General features: G+C 48.8%; 1 protein-coding gene across 5 annotated transcripts in view; it reads left to right on the plus strand.

Moving 5' to 3' along the window:
* Nucleotides 1–18,982, plus strand: part of VIT (vitrin) — a 2,362,557-nt gene that overhangs the window by 281,903 nt on the left and 2,061,672 nt on the right. The gene's annotated exons all lie outside the window — the stretch shown is intronic.

Below are 18,982 nucleotides of genomic sequence, written 5' to 3' on the forward strand. Positions count from 1 at the left end.
AGATGGATTTTTCTATATCTCTTCATCTCCGACATCATTTTTGGGCTGTTCTTTAAAGTGATGCCTTAAATATATATATTGAATGCTAATCGGAAACAAATGATATACATGTGCACCCATTTGGCAATCTCCCATCTTATCCACCACACTGAATCTGTTGGTTGTCTCCACAACCACCAGTCTGGCTTCAGAGATGCTAGAGGCATGGCAACTGCTCACCTGAACACCAGTGAATACTTGCTCTCTAATCTCGATTACCACTCTACTTCCATTCTCATCCTTCTTGACCTTTCCTTTGCAATGGCCAATAATGCCACCCTGATAAATCAGCTCTATGATACCCTTGACATCATGGACCTGGCTCTGGGCTGATTGACCTCCTTCCTTCCAGACCGACCTTCCCAGGTTCAACTGGGCCCTTTTCTCTCCACCATCTTACTCTCCATATGTGGTGTCCCTAAGGGCTCTATGCTCTCGCCTTTGATTTTCAACAGGTACCTGGCCACTCTAGCCAATTTGATCTCCACCTTCTCTCCTAACATCCAGTGTTATGCAGTTGACATACAGCTCTCCTTCAAGCTTCCCTCCTCTGCCTCCTCCTCTTCCTCTGCCTTTCCTGACTATCTGCTATTCAGGCATGGTGCACTGCTAATGATGTCTGCCTTAATGCCAGTAAGACAGATATCCTTCTCATTTGGACCCCTGCTCCCTCTTGCCCTCACACATTCTTGACTCCCTGCATGGGCCCTCTCCACTCACCCTCTTGTGAGGCAAAAAACCCTGGTGTCATCTTCAACACTTTCTCTCCTACTCTCCTCACATCACAGACCTTGCCAAGAAGGTCCACTTTCAGTTGCGCCTCCTCAGAGCCATTCCCCATTTCCTCACCTTCCGCCACTCATTGTCTCCATAGCTCTAATCCTCTCCAGGCTGGACTACTGCAACAACCTCTTCCACAATCTGCCTAGCTCCTCCCTTCGCCCCGTCAACAAATCCAGAACTGCAAGACTTATCCTTGGCCTCAAGCCCACGGACTGCATCTCTCCAGCCCTAAAATCTCTCCACTGGCTCCCGGTTGTTGCGAGGATCAAGTTCAAGACCGTCTGCATCATCCACAAGGGGTTCTGGGGCCTGGGACCACTCTACATCCAACTCTCTCTTCCTAAATACCTTTCTGCTAGGATCCTTTGGTCGTCTAGCTCTAACTCTCTGCAGATCAGACGCTTTTCCAAGCAGAGAGTGGGGAGGTAGATCTCTCTCCTCTACAGGTGCCTTCCTCTGAAATGGGCGCTCTGCCCCCTCCCAGACTTGTGCCAGATTTCCTTAAACTCCGGAAGCATCGCAAGACCTCCCTTTCCTCTTCTCCCTTCCCACTCCCCCTCCCCTGCTAATGTCCCTGTCTGCCTCTTGACTGGCTATCTGGTTCCTTCACAGTCTTACAGGTCACCAGGCCCTCCTAATCCGTCTACACCTGCATTTGGTCTCCCCTGATCCCCCTCAACCTGCACTCACTTCCCCCTGCACTAGCCTGTCTGGGCCTTCACCCCTGCAGCCCTTCCCAACTGTTACCTCACACTTAGCATGTGGACATCCTTCTCCTGCACTTTCTGCTTTCCCCTGGCTCTGTCCACCTGGCCTCCCCTGGCACTTGCTTTTTCTCACATGTCCCTCTGCCCTGACCGGCACTCCACGCCCACTCTACCCTGAACTTCTCTTTACTGCATTGCACAATCCGAATGCCACAAGGTCTAGTAGGATAATTTTTGTTTTGTCCTCCCTGTTCCCCCACCCTCTTGTCATTGTGCACCTCGAAACACATTGTGTACAGGCGCATTTTAAAAACCCAACAAATAAAATTAAAAAAATACATTTTTTATCACACAATTGCAAAAATCTAATTCTAATAGGATTAACTTGACCTCGGTGTCCTCAGTCTCACCGAGACATGGTTCACGGCCAGATTTGTCACTAGCTTTGACACGCTGCTCCCTGACGGCTACACGATCCTCTCCGCCCCCAGCTCCAACCGCTCCGGAGGGGGTGTAGCCCTGATCTTCCCCGAGTGGATCCCTGCCTCTGTCATTGCTACGCAGGCCTACTCCTCTTTTGAATGTCCCTTCTGCAGGCTCTCTCTCTCCCCCCTAGCCATTCTCTTACTGTGGCTACTATCTATCGGCCTCCTAGTCAGATTTCCTCCTTCCTCTCTGAGTGGGTGGACCTCTCCTCCTCACTCCTGGCCTTGACCACTCAATTCCTCTTTCTTGGAGACTTCAACATCCACCTCGATGCTTCCTGTCCTCCCTCTGGACTCTTTCGCGACCTCTGCGACTCTCTCACACTCTCTATTCTCCCCTCTGGCCTGACTCATTCTGCAGGGCACACTCTGGATGTTCTGATCTCCTCAGACCTTCCCCTTTCTATCCCTCTCACCACTCCTCTCTCCTGGAGTGATCAGTTTCTCCTTTCATTCATTCTCACCCTCTCTACTCCACAGGCCAAGCCACTTCCATCACTGCCACCCACCTTCTCGGTCATCCGACCCATGAAACACGTATCAGTTGAGGCTTTCACCGCCACTTTCTCACCCCCTCGTCCCCCTTCGGCTGGCTCTCACCCTGACACAGCCCTCTCCACGCTCCACTCTGCTATATCTGATATTCTTGCTATCCTTGCCCCTGTCATGAGGATACGCTTGAAGCCCAAAGCCAAGTGGAACTCCTGGTACGACTCAGACCTCGTCACCCTTAAACGCAAGTGCAGGGTGGCCTGAGAGGAAATGGTGTGCTTCCTGTACACCCTCTGACAAACTGGCCTGTTGCCTGCTCCAAAGGCAATACCGGCTCTCTGTCCTCACCAAGAAGAGAGCTCATATCCAAGACTGTGTTTCTGTGGCATCTAACAACTTGGCCGAACTCTTTAAAATCTGCAAGGAACTGGACAATCCTGGCGCAGTCTCTACCTCTCCTGTCTCTTCACAGGTCCTCTGCATGGCACTGGCTTCTCCCTTCAATTCTAAAACTCAGGAAATCCTGTCCTCACCATCCTCCTCTCCCCTCCCTCCCTATACTCCCTGCTCTTCCTCTGGCCCTTCTGCAGCCAGTTCTCCTCCCTCCATCTCTGCCTTTCTCCTGTTCTCCGCAGACGAGGTTTCTAGACAAGTCCGATCTATGAAAGTCTCGTCAAAACAGGTTCACCCCTGTTCCTCCATAACTATCAAGGACCACATTGACACCCTTGCTACTGCCCTGGCTGACTTCTGCAACTACTCCTTTGTCACTGGAGTCTTCCCATCCCCCCTGAAGCACTCCCTTGTGCACCCTCTTCTTAAGAAACCCTCTGCCGATCCCTCATGTCTGGTTAACTATCGCCCAATCTCCATCACTCCCTTCCTGGGCAAGCTCCTGGAGAAACTGGCCATCTCCCAGCTTAATCTCCACACTGAATCTGTTGGTTGCCTTCATGACCATCAGTCTGGCTTCAAAGCTGCTAGAAGCATGGAAACTGCTCTCCTGAACATCCGTGAAGATCTGCTCTCCAACCTTGACTCTAACACACCATGTGTCCTCATCTTGCTTGATCTCTCTTCTGCCTTTGACACTGTCAACCATGCCATCCTGCTAAATTGTCTCTGTGATAACCTTGGTATCACCGGTCAGGCCCTGGTGGGGCTGACTTCCTCACTCTCTGACCAACCCTCCCAGGTCCAACTTGGGTCCTTCCTCTCTGCTATCTTCTTCTCTACCTGTGGTGTCCCCCAGGGGTCTAACCTCTCTCCCTGGCTGTTGAACCAATACCTGGCACTCCTTGCCCACCACATTGCAGCTCTCTGCCCCAACTTTCAGTGCTATGCAGATGACACTCAGCTAATTTTCGGGCTACCCTCGGCCACCTCTTCTCCGTAAATCATCTCTGACTATCTGTCTGCTATCCAGGAGTGGTGTGCCGCCAATGACCTCTGCCTTAATGCCAGTAAGACTGAGATTCTCCTCATCGGCACACCCACTCCCGCCTTTCCTGTAGCTCCCTAGCCGGCCTCTCTTGGCCCTCTTCCTGCTCCCACCTGCAAAGCTAAAAACCTCTGGGTCATCTTCGACTCCACACTCTCTTTCTCTCCTCACATCTCTGACATCTCTAAGAAGTCACACTACCAGCTGCACCTCCTCAGAGGTATTCTTCCTTTCCTCTCCTTCCCCCAGAAGATTACTGTCTCCAGAGCTTTGGTTCTCTCTAGGCTGGACTATTGCAACAGCCTCTTTCTAAATCTGCCTGCTTCTACTCTACGCCCTCTGCAACTCATCCAGAACAGAACTGTGAGACTTGTCCTTGGCCTCAAGCCCAGGGATCGTATCTCTCCAGGAATGAAATCTCTGCACTGGCTCCCAGTGGCTACGTGGATTAAGTTAAAAACCCTCTGCATCGTCCACAAGGCCTTCTCTGTGTCCTGGGGCCTCCATACCTTCAACTCTCTCTTCCTAAATATCTTCCCTCTCGAGCTCTTCACTCATCCGCCTCCAACTCCCTCATGGTCAGTCGCTTTCCAAAGCAACGAGTTGGTGGTAGATCTCTCTCTTCGGCTGGGGCTTCCCTCTGGAACAGCCTCCCTGCCTCCCTGAAACTCGAGGAGAACCATCTCCGGTTCCGAAAGCACCTAAAAACCTTCCTCTTTGCTTCTGCTTTCTCTCCCCCTCTCCCCTGCTGAAGTCTTGGTTGATACTGAGACTGGTTACCTGGCCACCTATCTGATCTCGGGCCCTAGCCTTGACAGTTGCACGCCTGCACTGCCTTCCTGGCAACCCCTGCACCTGGGGACTGTTTTCTGTATCCCTGGAGTCCCCCCTCCAAGACTTTTGTCTGCACTCACCCTGCACTGCCACCAGCTGGCCGCTCTTTCATTTATCTTGTTATTTATTATTCCCATGTACTGCACTTTCCCCTCCCCTCCCCCTGCACTTTTCTTTTCCCCCTTCCCTTGCACTTGCGCGATCAGAATGACACCTGGTCTAGTAAAATCGTTTTCTGTTTCCCTCTGTTCCCCCTCCCTTGCCTCGTCGCTCCTTGAAACATTTGTGTATAGGCGCATTATGAATACCATATCATATCATATCATATACCATATGAAGATTCATATGCATGGGGATTTCACTTTACTGTTCGGTTGGGGATTGCGCTGATCGGCTCATTCGTGAGCCTTTCCCACTACAGTGGAGGTTCTGTAGAATGGCACAGTAGGATATGTCTTAGTGACTGATTATACTTTTATTTTGAATTTAAGCGGGTGTTCACCGTTGCTCAGCCCGTCTTTCACACACTGTATGATAAATCTGCCTGTTACATTTTTTTTACTACTTCAAGATGGTGGATTGTGCACTGGTCTTCATGTTGGTCACATGACTTTGGAATACATTAACTTTTTCATAAGCCTTCGCTAATAAAGTGGAGGTTTGTTTGGCTGGCCGGGTAGGATTGGACTTGTGACTGTTCATACCTTTATTTTCAATTGTAGCAGGTATTCAGTGTTATACAGCCTGTCTTTCTTTGCTTGTTATATGGTCTGGTACCATTTAAAGATGGTGGACAGTGTACATGGGATCTGATATTGGTCTTCAAGTACATGACATCTGAATGAATAACGGGAAGGCTCGATAAAAAGTGGCCATTTTGTTTAGCATACATGGATTGATGGCATTCTAGGGAGTTGGATGGTGACACTGTGCTGGTTGCTTGGAAAGTGGTAGGTAGATCGTTTTAGCCTTTTTAAGTTATTTTCTTTTCTTTGTTGTAATTAGGAAATTGTCATTCCTTTAGCCTCCTTCAACCTACAGGTTGTTTGGGAAGACTTCTACTTATGCACAACTCAATTTCAAAATGCTCTACCTTGTCTGCTCCTTCTGATGAGGTAGTCTTTAACTTACTTTACAATTTGGATTGTGTATAACATGTGATTATTTTGAAAGTTAGTACTTATAGACCTCACTTTATGTTCAGGTTGTAGTGAATTTTCTGACGTGCTACGGTGAAGTTTGGATCTAGCCTCATTACTCTTTTGGCTGCCATTGGTCAACTTTAATTCTTTTAATATTTGACATGTGCCTTGTGGACATTACCAGAGTGTGCTCTGTTATTTTTCTCATTTACAGACTTGTTATTTTGAAGGAAAAAAAAAACTGTTGGTTTTAAAGAAGTGATAGAATATTCACTATTTCTCCTACTGAGGAGGTATCTTTATGATTTTACTCTCTTCACATGAGTATATCGTTAATGGATTTGGACAGGTTTTAGAACTGTTCTTATTTCCCTTAAGTCTTATGTATATGGAGCCCATTACCAGAATGTGTACTGGTGTTTACTCAGGTAAATCCTATTATAATTTAATTTTTTAACACAAATATTGCACCAGGATGAAATTTATTTAGTTTTAACATGTACTGTTATCTTTATCATTGACAGATACTTTTACTAGTTACACCTGAGGAAGGGATTATTCCTGAAATACGTACTGCTCATCTTTATTTTATTTTTTCATGTTATGTTGATTAAAAGGACCCTTATTTCACTTGAAACATTTCTGTTCTAATATTCCCTAAATTTCTTGTTTATTCATTGTGTTACTTTCTGACTGATTTGTCAATTTAATGGTGTGCAGGGGACGGGAATATCCTGCACTTTGGGATACCTTTCTTTGTAATTTCGTAAAACTGCATAAAGTCATTTATAATTTACATTTCTTTGAGGTAGATTGAGTTACTGTTGTGCACCTGTGGCCTGCCGTTTCTCTAGAAAATCGGCAATGTTCCCTATCTGATCCATTTCAACTGGAGGAGAAGACTGACCAAGGAAAGAGGACCAATCTGAATTTAATGTAGAGCTGTCTTGCCTGAAGGGTTCTAGTTGATCTTGGTGTGCATCATATCCTAGTTGGTACTTATATATGCAATATTCAGCACCTACTTACGTTTTTATACACCGGCAAAAAGTCTCTTCCATTAGATATTCCATAAAGCATTCTTTGACCATATAACTAACCCTTTCATTGATACATTCTGGGGATAACCAAAGACTCTCAAAGCCTAAACGCGAAGCCATTTATTTTACATGTAGAAGACAAAGAAGTACATGATTCCCTTCACAATTTAACAGTGTGAGTAATGATCTTCAATACACTTCTAGGGATTGTGTTTCACACTGCCACATTCAGTAATAAAGTGGGCACAAAGTTTCCGAGCATTCGACGCTGATCCAACCTAACATTTAATGAAGGACTTGTTGAGGTATCCCGCCTCTGCTCAAAATAAAGCTGCTTGGCATACTTTCATTTTATGCAATTCTAAGGCCAGCTTAATAATCAGCCTTTTTGACCAGCATATAAAGTTGTTCACCATTGGCTATTTTTTGAGCTAAAGAAATTACACGTTTTGGAGTTTTTATGAGCCATGTAGGTCTTACTTGGAATATTATGTACATCTCATCAAAATGATCAATTTACCTAAACTTTTTCCTTCCGCAGCCATGGAATATTAGATTTAATTGTGTTTATGTGTGTTTCTCATGCAGATCATTACCTTTGTTTTTCCCTGCTTTATTGCCAAACCTCAGTTAATGCACAACTCTTTAAACCTTTGAAATTGTGCTCTTAGCCACTAGGAGTTTTCAATACAATCATTACCTTGTCTGTGAAAAGTAGGCTTCCATTTTTTGCATCTGCTGAGGTTGGTGCATCTGGGGGAGGGCATTGTTTTGCCTAACAATGCTGTCTATATAGATTGAGAATAGATGCGAGGGGCAATACACAGCTCTGTCTGAAACCCTTCTCGAGCCTAAAGAAATAACACCCCCCTGGCCTGAACCTCACAGTCTTGTCATTATACAACATCATTATATCTCGAGGACATTTAAGATCCGAAAATATTTTCTAAGAATTTTGAAAGCCTGCCTGATAATGGCCCATGACATTATTTTTGTGTATCCAATTTTTAAAGTAAGCCAAGAGGGCGTTCTCAAAGATGTTGCCTGGGACAGACAATAAGGAAATTGGCTTATAATTAATAGGGGATTTCCTCTTTCCCTTCTTGAAAATTGGCACCATGTCATCATGTTGCCAAGCTTGGCAATGCTAATAATGCACAGCAAGGCAAGGGCCCAAATAACACATTTCAGCCACTGTGGCATCTGGGCATGGGGCTCTTTTTGCCTTTTGAGCCAACATACCTATTTGAATTTCTTCATACTTCACACACATTTTTTTAGTTTGGAAGTGTTTATGCTTGGCTCATGCCCTCGATCATTTTGCTATGTCTATTGTGTCCCTTCATTTGACCATGGTTAATAGATTTTTCATTGCTTTTTTACATTCCTTATCAAACCAAAGAGGCTTCCGTTATCAGATATAATCCCCTTCTTAGCAAGCAGGTCTCACTATAAACTTCCAAAGGGAAAGAATCATGGAAGTGTGTAGGCCTATCATTTCACAAGGATCTGTCTCTGTGATCCCAAGGATACTTACTAGGCTTGGTAGAATTTAGTTATGTAGGTTTGGCAGAACGGTTTCTTTGTTCACAGCTGCCCATCTTACATGTTTTCTGTTATTCAAAACTAAAAGTGGCCTATTCAATGTTTCCCTTGGTTGACTGCATAGGTTCTTCAATGTTAGCATCAGGCATAGAGGATTGTGATCTCTTTCTGGTATTGAAATTTCTTGAAACATATCAATAATGCTCCAGTGTTCCAGGTCCACAAGGAAATATTCTATATGGCTATCTACTTCCCCATTCACATGCGTTAGGCTTGCAGGTATACCATCCTTTAGATGACCATTGCATGTTCTAATACACTCACAGGGCTCGATTCATGGAATTCTTTGGACGGTTCAAAGTGACTTTGCACTGCTGAAAAGTGACTTTGCACTACCGACAAAATCCCTGATTCATGGAACTGCGCAAAGTGTATTTTTGTAGTGAAAAGCACTTGCAAAGTCATTTTGTACTGCATAAGTGACTATACACTGACTTTGTACAGACTTTGCACGGCAAAAATACACTTTGCAAAAGTTTCATGAATCAGGGTTTGTGTCGGCAGTGCAAAGTCACTTTTCAGCAGTGTAAAGTCACAGAGGACACCTCAGTGGCGCAAAAAAGCGAATGAATCGGACCCTACACAAAGAGGCGAGGAATTTGTTATGCTAATTTGGGAACCCCGTTTGGTTTATTTGCTTCTACCTCTGGTATAATCCACTGATGATCTCCATTCACAGTTACACCTTCAGTTAATGACAGTGGTTCAAAGTTTACATTGCAATCCCTCTTAATCACTTTGGTAGATTCAAGACATCTGGTAAAATTCTAGACAACATGCTTAATTACTTTTCAAAGTGCAGTAATATAAGCATACCTACCATCGATTGTGTCCGGACGATTATAGACATTAATCGTTATACATATGTTAAATTTGTCCAAAGATAGCCATAACACCGAAATATCCCTTCAAGTTGAATTCAGAGGAGTGATACACACATTTACAGGCCGATTCATGGAATTAATGTGCGCTGAAAATTTCCACGAAAGCGTGTGAATTGCAGCACAAGTGCGAAAACCGCAGCGAAACCCGCGCACAGCAATTCATGGAAGTCCGTGTGCGTGTAAATCCATGGATGTGCGGTAAAATCCTGCGTGGCGCACGCTGGCGCACACGTCTCCAAACAGCGGGCGCTACGCGCACAGCGAAAGCGCACATAGCGCAGCGCACACAAAAAAGTAGGCGTAACACGGGTCGTAACACGCGGAATGGGGAACAACGCGTGAAAATGTGGGCGTCACGGGGAAGTACAGGAAGCAAATGCGCAGAACGCCCACACGCGCGCCTACAACACGTATTCATGGAATCGAACGGGGCTAACGCATGCGCCAAAAAAGAGGTGCTAATCCGGAAGCTGTACGTCAGCAGGAAGCAGGCGTACGTGGACCTGCGCAGCATAAAATTGCGCGCAAACAACAAACAAGCTCAGACGCTAAGATGAATATACCCTTCCTCGCAGCAGTGGTCGTGGGATACCGCAGGAGGAGGAGGAGGATAGTCAGGGCCAGAATTTTTACACCCAGAACCAGCCTTTTTGGGATGCCTGATGACCAGGTGTATAGGAGGTACAGGTTTCCACCTCACATAATACTCAATCTGGTGAGTGAGTGGGAGGATGACCTCACATCACCCACCCTGTGCTCCCAAGCACTGAGCCCCTTGAAAAAGGTGCTCAATGTACTGCACTTCTTGGCCACTGGTTCATTTCAGCGGACAAGTGCCATAGTGGGGGGTGGGGGTGTCACAGGCCACGCAGTCACGCTTCCTGCACCAGGTGTTGGCCATCATGACTGCATGCCCATCAGTCCGCAGGCACATATAACTGCCCAGAACACCTGCAGAAAGGCAGGCTGTCGTCAAGGATCTTTACGGGGTGGCACACTTCCCCAAAGTGCTAGGTGCCATTGACTGCACCCATGTGGCCCTACATCCTCCCAGGGCAACTGAGCACCTCTACAGAAACCGCAAGCACTGGCATTCCATCAACGTGCAGGTAGTATGTGATGCCAAGGGAATCATCACCTCATATATGCCAACTATCCAAGGTCCACCCATGACAGTTTTATTTACAGAATGTCAACCCTAAACCGGGACCTAGAAGCTGGGCGGCATGGCGATACATGGCTGCTTGGTGAGTATAAATGCCCCTGCATATGCATGCATGTCAGATACTGAGTAATGTCACAACCCCACTAATGATACCCATCATCACCTCCCCAGGGGACAGTGCCTACCCTCTGAGTGGTGTGCCCGACATGACGAAATACTTACCAGCAACACAATACAGCAACACAGCATGAAACATTCCAAAATATGACAGTACAAACTCAAAGTAATGTAAGTCATACAACCTCAATAAGCCAGCACATCAACCCCTTCCAACTCAAGAGTGTTGCTGTCAGGCAATTGTGTCAGTGTACTGCATACAACATGAACTGCATCTGCAAAAGAGACGGCCTTGTGAAGACATGAAGAAGGTACCTGCGGATAAGGAGGAAGACATGGATGCACAAACACATATAAATACACCATGCAGTGTTCAATACAAAAACAAACCGCACTAGGGATGACCACACAGTTATGACTACAGACTGCCCACACAGCTCATGGGAGCGCAATGTCACTGTGTAAGTCACTGTCACTTGGTCACACCCTTTGCAAGCCCATGGAAACGGGAAGCAGGAGGGGTGTCTGTGTCAGGAACCCAAGCATCTAACCCAAACACAGGACAAGCCTGCATGTGTCCAGCCTGAATACACAGTGGATGCCCACGGGAGCCACTCAAGGCAACACACTGTAAAACATTTTTTTTTTTAAATGGCCATGGGGGGGGAGGCCACCCAGGAGGTCCAAGGACAGGGCACACTCCAACACCCATCTGTGTGGATGTTGCAAAAAAAAACACCTCCATGGACTCATTGCCTGCACGGCTACCCTACTGTGGGAGAAGTGCTGCTGTCACTCTCATCACCCTCTGCTGCTCCATCAGGAGGTGGTGGTGCTATGGGAGGCAGCCCACTCAAAGCCTGGTATGGTCCTCCATGGCAGCAAGCATGCGGGTGTGGAAGGTCTCGTTCTGGAGGATGATAGTACGGAGATCCCCATGCAGCACCTGACGGATTGCCTGCATTTCTGCACGCATGGCCTCCCGTGATGCTCATCCCGAGTTGCCTGCAGATCAGCTGAGAGCGAACGTGTGAGCCGCTCCAGCTGCTGTTCTGTCCTCAAATTTGTGGAAGCCTCAAGTTCAACAAGAGTCTCCCTGAGGTTATGGAGTTCTACCCTCAGGACTTCCCTGTGGCTCTGTGACTCTATAGAAATGGCTTCCCACAGAGTCTCCAATGCTGCTCGTTGGTCCCTGTTGGATGCCAACATGTCTTCCCTGTGTGATTGGCAAATGGAGTCAGTTGCCTGCTGTTGTTGCTCCATCTGCCTTTCAGGGGGGATAATGGAAGTGGCCACCCTCTCCATTGCCTGAGCCATCATTTCAACTGATGCTGCCTGTTGGGTTGCCATACCATACATGGAGTTTTTCCATACAGTATTGCCTGGTGGCGTACCGCCACCGCATCGGCAGGCACCACACCTGTTCGGGGCAAGGCGATCTGCACCTTGCTGTGCTGGCATTGCCTGAGGCTGCAGGACTGCATTCCCCCTCTGATCTGCTGGCCCAGGAACAGGATAAGATGTTGTGGAGTGTGACCCTGCATCCGTAACCGCCAAATGCGGATTTACCAACACTGACATCCCCATAGTGGGTTCTACCCCTTGTGCAGGTGGGTTGGACAGAACAGAATCCCTGCCAGAAACACTCACCTGCGACGGCACATAAGTCTCATCATCCGATTCAGCACCTGAATAGAGGTCTGGGGAGGTGCACCCAGAGACACCCCTGGACAGTATGGTCTGCAGTAAGATTGGGCTTTCACCCACCACCACACCACGTCCCCCACTGTTGCCCGGTCGTGCCTGAGATTCCTCCTGGGTCTGCACCATCTCCTCAACCTCAACAGCATCAAGTGCGTCATCACCTGCAAAAACATGAAAGACCAAAAATGGAAACAGGCATTAGCACCATAGCACACACATAGGCCTGACAAGCCAGAGATCCAGTACATGATTTACACATGTCCCACATGACTATAAACCTGGCATGCATGCACTGTCACTGAGTTGGAAGGGGAGGCAAAAAGCAGACACTGATGACACCAAGATGGAAAAGTAATACATTTGCTGCATGCTGGGTAGCACTGGCATCACACATTAGCCTGTGAGTGGCATGTCCAATACACATACATGACACATGCCAGCACACAGATGGCATGTAGAATAGCCATGGTACATTTGATAAGTACAGCCATATGTCAGTGAATGAGTACTGTCAGCCATCCATGTGAGATGGACATGATGAGATTAAAAATGCTACATAGCGTGACAAAATATGCATGTGCCACTCACTGCAACACATCCAGTGTACAAGAATACAGTGATTGCAGGCAGATGTACACATCAATGGTTGGTCACTTAAACTTGCCAGGAAACAACTATCATGTACCACATACAAACAGGCACCAAAAATCAATGTGAGTAGGCCAATACTCAATCAGCCTGAATGGTCTAATCATTCACATAACAAGTTAACAAATGTGGGCCAATGTGGGGTGTAATCAATGACAGAAGCATGTCACATATGTGACAATAGGGCTGAAAAATGTGTTGCAAAAGTGGGAGAATTGAAACAATCAGCCTGAATGAACACTGAAAAATTCTGAACAATGTTGTTGCAAGATGACAGTTCAAGGGCAACTGCAGTAATGTGGCGCTAAATGGCTACTGTGGGCAGAAGGGATACTGTCATACCCAAATCCAAGGCCGGTGAATGTTTTGGAGGAAGCACATGGGTGACCCATACCACTCAGGTGCACACACCCTCACTTGGCACTCAATCAGAACCCGTCACCCACACAACATACACATGGATTACACACACATGCATGGGCACTCACCGGACAATGCGTGGTAATCTGGTAGGTCTCCCACGCCTTGGATCTCTTCCTCTGTGATGAAGGTTCCAGCAACAGACTCATGTTCAGTGAATTGGTTGTCCTCTTGTGGAGACCCACCGCTAGTCACCAGAGTAGAAGCATCATTTGAGGCCAGCTTGTTCTTTGCTCTGCGTTTCAGGTAATTCCACCGCTTGTAGCAATCATCAGCTGAGCGCCTCACGAATCCAAGGGCACTAATGATGTCCGCGATGGTCTGCCAGTGTGCCTTACGTTGACCAGGTGTGGTCTTGCACCCTGCAGTCACCACCATTTCGCGGCTATGTGCCGACACATAGGCCACTAGTGCATCAAGTTCGGCATCATTAAAGCTAGGCTTCCTTGACGTGCCGGAGTGTGTAGCCGTATCTGGGGTCTCAGCCTGTAGTGCCAGAGCACCATTCTTCCTCTTTTTCAAAGGTGGTGCGGATCCTGAGTGGCTTATGCCGCTCTGGTCAGTAGGGGCAGAAGCGCTGGTGGATTGGGTACCAGGAGTGCGCGAATGCACAATGACCATATGTCTTGGTGCAGGCATTGGCTGCAGGGTGATGTTGGCAGGGGCAACGTCTGTTTGATTGACCGGGACCGACACTGTCCCAGCTGGGAGACTCAGAGCTGGGGTGGATTGAGCTGCAGCTGCCCCTGCAGCCTCCCCACCCTGCCGACTTGGGGCATCAGATGACATAGCTGCCCCAGATCCACGTGGCCTGGTGACACCAACTTGCACCGCCACACGTGGCGTAGACTTGCTGACCTGGAAGTCAGCCTGGGAGTCATCCTGTGCTGGTTCAGGTGCCACAATGGGCTGGTCTAACAAGGGCTGAGCTGGGATGGTGTCAGCTACGTTTCCCACAACCATGGGGGGGCATGGGTGTCCCTGATTGCTCCTCCACACCTGGGGGTCTAGGGGCACCCTGCAAATCCTGGCCACGTCCCCTACCACGCCCACCACGCCCACCTTTTGGAGGTAGGCCACCTTTGCCTCCCGTACCGCTTGGTCGCCTCCCAACCATGGCACTGATGTTGTTGTGCGTATGGGAGTAGCAGTAAATGATTGTCTTGGGCAATTGGGGGTGAAAGGGGTAGGGTACTAGATGGAATTCGTACCCTAGTGCTCTAGAAAGGCTGTCTGTGACCCCTGGGGGGAGATGACGGGTCACGCAACGCACAGGCACCCCAAAAACAAAAAAACAAAAAATAATGTGCATGGAACCCCTCATAGACCACGTGCGTCGAAAAATGAACCTGCACTACGCTGTGGCACCCAGACACACAAAAATAAGTGTATGCGTGTTACACGCAGCCTACAATGACCTCTGAAGGGGTAAGTGACACACGGGGCAAGCACAGTTGGTAAATACGTGCGCGACTCACCGTCTGCCTGGAAAAAGAACGTGAAAAAGATGTGTGTGTGCGCGTTGGCAACACCCCCGCCAAAAGAAGAATTGTATGCTGTCTGAGGAGACAGGACAAAAGAAGAAGTGAATGCTGTTTGAGGAAACAGGCCCAACAAAAAAAATGAACGCTGTCAGAGGTAACAGGGAGTACGAACTTGAAACGCTGTGAAGTAATCGCATGTGAACCGACAAGAAGTACAGAATTCACCCACTCGCTCTCCACGAAAAGCACATACAAGGAAATGGTGTCCTACACGTACCTTTTAAATCGGCCACACGTACAACGTCAGTTACGCGTGTACGCGCTAAGGCCCTTTCCTCCAATTACACGAGCTGACACTCGGACGTGCAGTTTTTGCACGTGTACGATGAACATGCACCCGTGTTGAGGGAAACACCCTTGCGCATCACGTCACAGACGTGTAGGCCCTTTCCTCGGATTACACGCATTCACACGCGGACGTGCAGTTTTTTCACGCGCCCTGAACCACTATGCCCACGTCACGGGGAAACGCCTGCATGCGTAACGTCACAGGCGCGCTTGCGCGCTAATGGCCTTTCCTCGAATTACACGCAGACGTGCAAGATTTTCACGTGCCAAATCACTCCGTATCAAGCTGGCCACGCAACAACACATTGAAGACCACGCTCCTGCCCAGAAGGCCGAATTATTGCCCCCCAGAGCCCCGAGCACACTCCCACCTGGCATATGCTGCTGCCTGCCTGTCTGCTGTCCACGTGCCCTGCTATTTGCTGCCTGCACATCATCCATCTGCAGGGGTGCAGTTGTTGTGACCACCCCTGCTGGAACTAAAGACTCCTGACTGGGATACCATCGCTCCACAGCCCAGCCCCAGGACCCAGTTGCCCACCCACACCTGTCTCTGGGGTTGCCATGTCGGGCACACCACCATCTGGCACCACTGGCAACCCCCAGCCAGAGAGGCAGAGGGCCACCAGCTTCAGTGCCAGGGAAGTTGGTGTCCTGGTGAAGCAAGTCCTGGGGCAGTATGATGCCCTCTTTGGAAGTTCTCACGCCGACTATGAAGGACGGACCAGGATCTGGATGGACATCGTGACTGCCATCAACGAGGAGGGGGTGGCAGTCCACGACATCAAACATGTCAAGGAGTGCTGGGAGGACTTCAGGTCAAGGACCCTCGACAAGGCCCAGCGCCTCTTGAAGGCAGCGGATGCCAAGGGGCGCCGGGGCCACCTGTCCGACCACCAAATGAGGGTCCTGGAACGCATATGCCCAGCGCTCCACGTCCAGGTCCTTGAGAGGCAGACCCGTCTGGAGTCGAGCAGTAAGTGTACATGCATACTGATTGGACGCTGTGCGTGTCGTGGTGTGCCAGTAGTGGGCAGGTTGCACATGTGTTTTTGTAGGGCCATGTATGGATTTGTATGTACAGGGGCGTGAGGCTGACACATGCAAGTCCTCTCATGTGTGAGACACATGGATGGTGTATGTGTGGGTAAGCATGCAGGCCAAATGCAGATGTGGGAGCACACATGTTTGAATTACAGTGTATGTACGTTGGCATGGTTGTGGTGTCACACATGGATGTTGGTTCCAGCTGCATGTATCTGCACTGTGTACATGTGCATGCGTGTGTATTTGACAAGTGTGCAACTGTGATGCAACATGGATGCATGTGACACTGATATGTAGAAGGCTGAATGCCAGATGTGACATGGATGGCGATCTCATCACTGCGACATTTGGTGGAGATGTACACATGCATGTAAGTGTGGTGGCGTGTGTGCATGTCTAGTGCACTCCCTGTGTTTCATGTGATGTCAAGCTCACCTTCGGCTGCTCATGCTGTTGTATGTTTATGGATGGTGCTGCCTGGTGCGATATTGCTGTGGAATTGCTCATGTGTGTGAGTTGAAATTACATGTGTGTTGGGGATTGTGATGCCATGTCTGAAGTTTGACACTGCCACTCATGTGCAACTATCATGTGTGTATCAGTCCATTGTACAGTGCCCTGATGCCTGTGTCCTATCTCTCCCTGTCTGCAGCGTCAACTGATGAAGAGGGCAGAGAGGGTGCTGTGGAGCAAGGCGGCAGGGATCGCACCACCAGCCGGAGACGCAAGCCCGGCTCCCCTCCCAGGTTGTCATCTCGTCAGGGAGTGAGGAGTCCGGTGCCGCGTCCCAGACCGCAGCTGCCGAGGGTAGGGACAAAAGGCGGAGGTCGGAGTTGGACTCCTCAGCAGCAGAAGGGGCAGATGAGACCCCATAGGGTCTGACAGAGGAAGATGGCACAGAGTCATCCAGGTTGGTGGGGGGTTTGGTGGAGGAGGAGGATGTGGAAGGGAAAGACACAGGGTCTGGAGGTGGGGATTCCACTGGTGCTAGTGGTGCAGTGCAGGGGCAGGGACAGGAGGCAGCACAGGCCGCCGCGGAGGCGCCTGTGTGTAATCCTGTCCCCGATCCTGTGACTGCATCATCCTGCACCAGCAGGGATGCCTACGTCCAGACCCGTTTTCAGGGAGGGGATCCGCTTACAACTGGCCTTCCTCTCCCTGTGGACGTGGCTATCCAGGACCCGGTTGAGCCTGTCCTGAGTGGGATGGCGTTGCATCAATGGGGCATGCGAGGTGACCTGCAGTGTTTTCGTGAGGACACTGCACGTCATCTCGAATGCCTCGTTGACCGTGTTGACCTACTGGGACGGGTCACCAGGGCCAGATTCCTCTGTTTGCTGGACCTTGTTCCAACCCCCTCCTCACCTGAACGCCCTATGCGCCAGTCATCCTCCATGCCATCTTCCCACCCATGTATCACCTGGGTACCCTGTGGAGCTGCCTCTGACCCTGCGGCCAGGCTGGTGGAGGACACATCCCTGCCACAGTCGGGAGTCGGACGTCCAGCAGGGGTGGCCACCTCAACAACTGCACCCCAGCTGGAGGAGGACGTGCAGGCAGCAAGAGCCAGGGCACAGGCACAGCAGCAGCAGCAACAAGGTGGGAGCCATGATGGCTCGGGGCCTTCAACATCAGAGGGGCAGGCATCGGCCAGAGGGCAGTAGGACCCAGGATTGGAAGTGTCTTTCGTGTGGCAGCAGTTGGGCCAGGCCATAGATGCGGAGCGGCAGCGTGCGGAAGAGGCACGGCTCACAATGGTCAGGGTGGAGAACTCCATGCGGAGGGCTCTGAGGCGGGCCGAGAGCCTTGAGGCAATTCGAAGGGAGTTGGAGGTCCACATGTCATCGTCCCTGCGATCCCTCGGGCCATGGAAGAGGACCGCCTCCGGGACATCGAGCAGGAGTTCGATGATGCCCTGGCCCGGGAAATCGGGAAGTGAGCCGTCGGACTAGCCCGCTGCCATTGTAAATAGTTTTTAGAGTTAGGTTTCCTTTTCCTTTGATTTGTGGTGAATGGACTATGCCACACACATTTGTATATAGTTTTTTTATTAGGTAGTTTCTTAGGTAGGTTTCATTTCTTTCGTTGGGCTCATGGACCCTTGATAATGGATTGTACATTGTTGGACAATGGATTTATTTGAACTTTTTATTTGATTTTGAACATGGATTAATGGATTTTTCTTTTGGACAATGGATTGTACATAGTTGGACAATGGATTATTTTGAACTGTTTCTTTTGATTTCACCATGGATTAATGGATTTTTATTTTTACGTTTCCTATGGATTTGCGTTGGTGGAGGGAGAGTTTGGACTATTTTTCTTTCGGATTTCTTTGGATTGGTTATACTTTTCATTTACTCATCTTTTTCACATGCTTTTCCTTTCATGTTTGCTATTTTGTTATGCTTTCATTTCATTGCTTTCTTTTTGTACATAATACATATTCATATTTTAGTTCCATGTGTGGGATTCGCTCATTGGGTTAATGCATGTGCAAATGTGGGTTTACACAATCAATGCCAACCAGTGTGTGTGTGTGACGGACATGTGTTGATGTACATAGTTGACTTTTGGTTTGTGTCTTGAGATAGGCA

Source organism: Ambystoma mexicanum, chromosome 4q, assembly GCF_040938575.1.
Source record: "Ambystoma mexicanum isolate Mex_15411 chromosome 4q, UKY_AmexF1_1, whole genome shotgun sequence".
Taxonomy (NCBI): Eukaryota; Metazoa; Chordata; class Amphibia; order Caudata; family Ambystomatidae; genus Ambystoma; species Ambystoma mexicanum.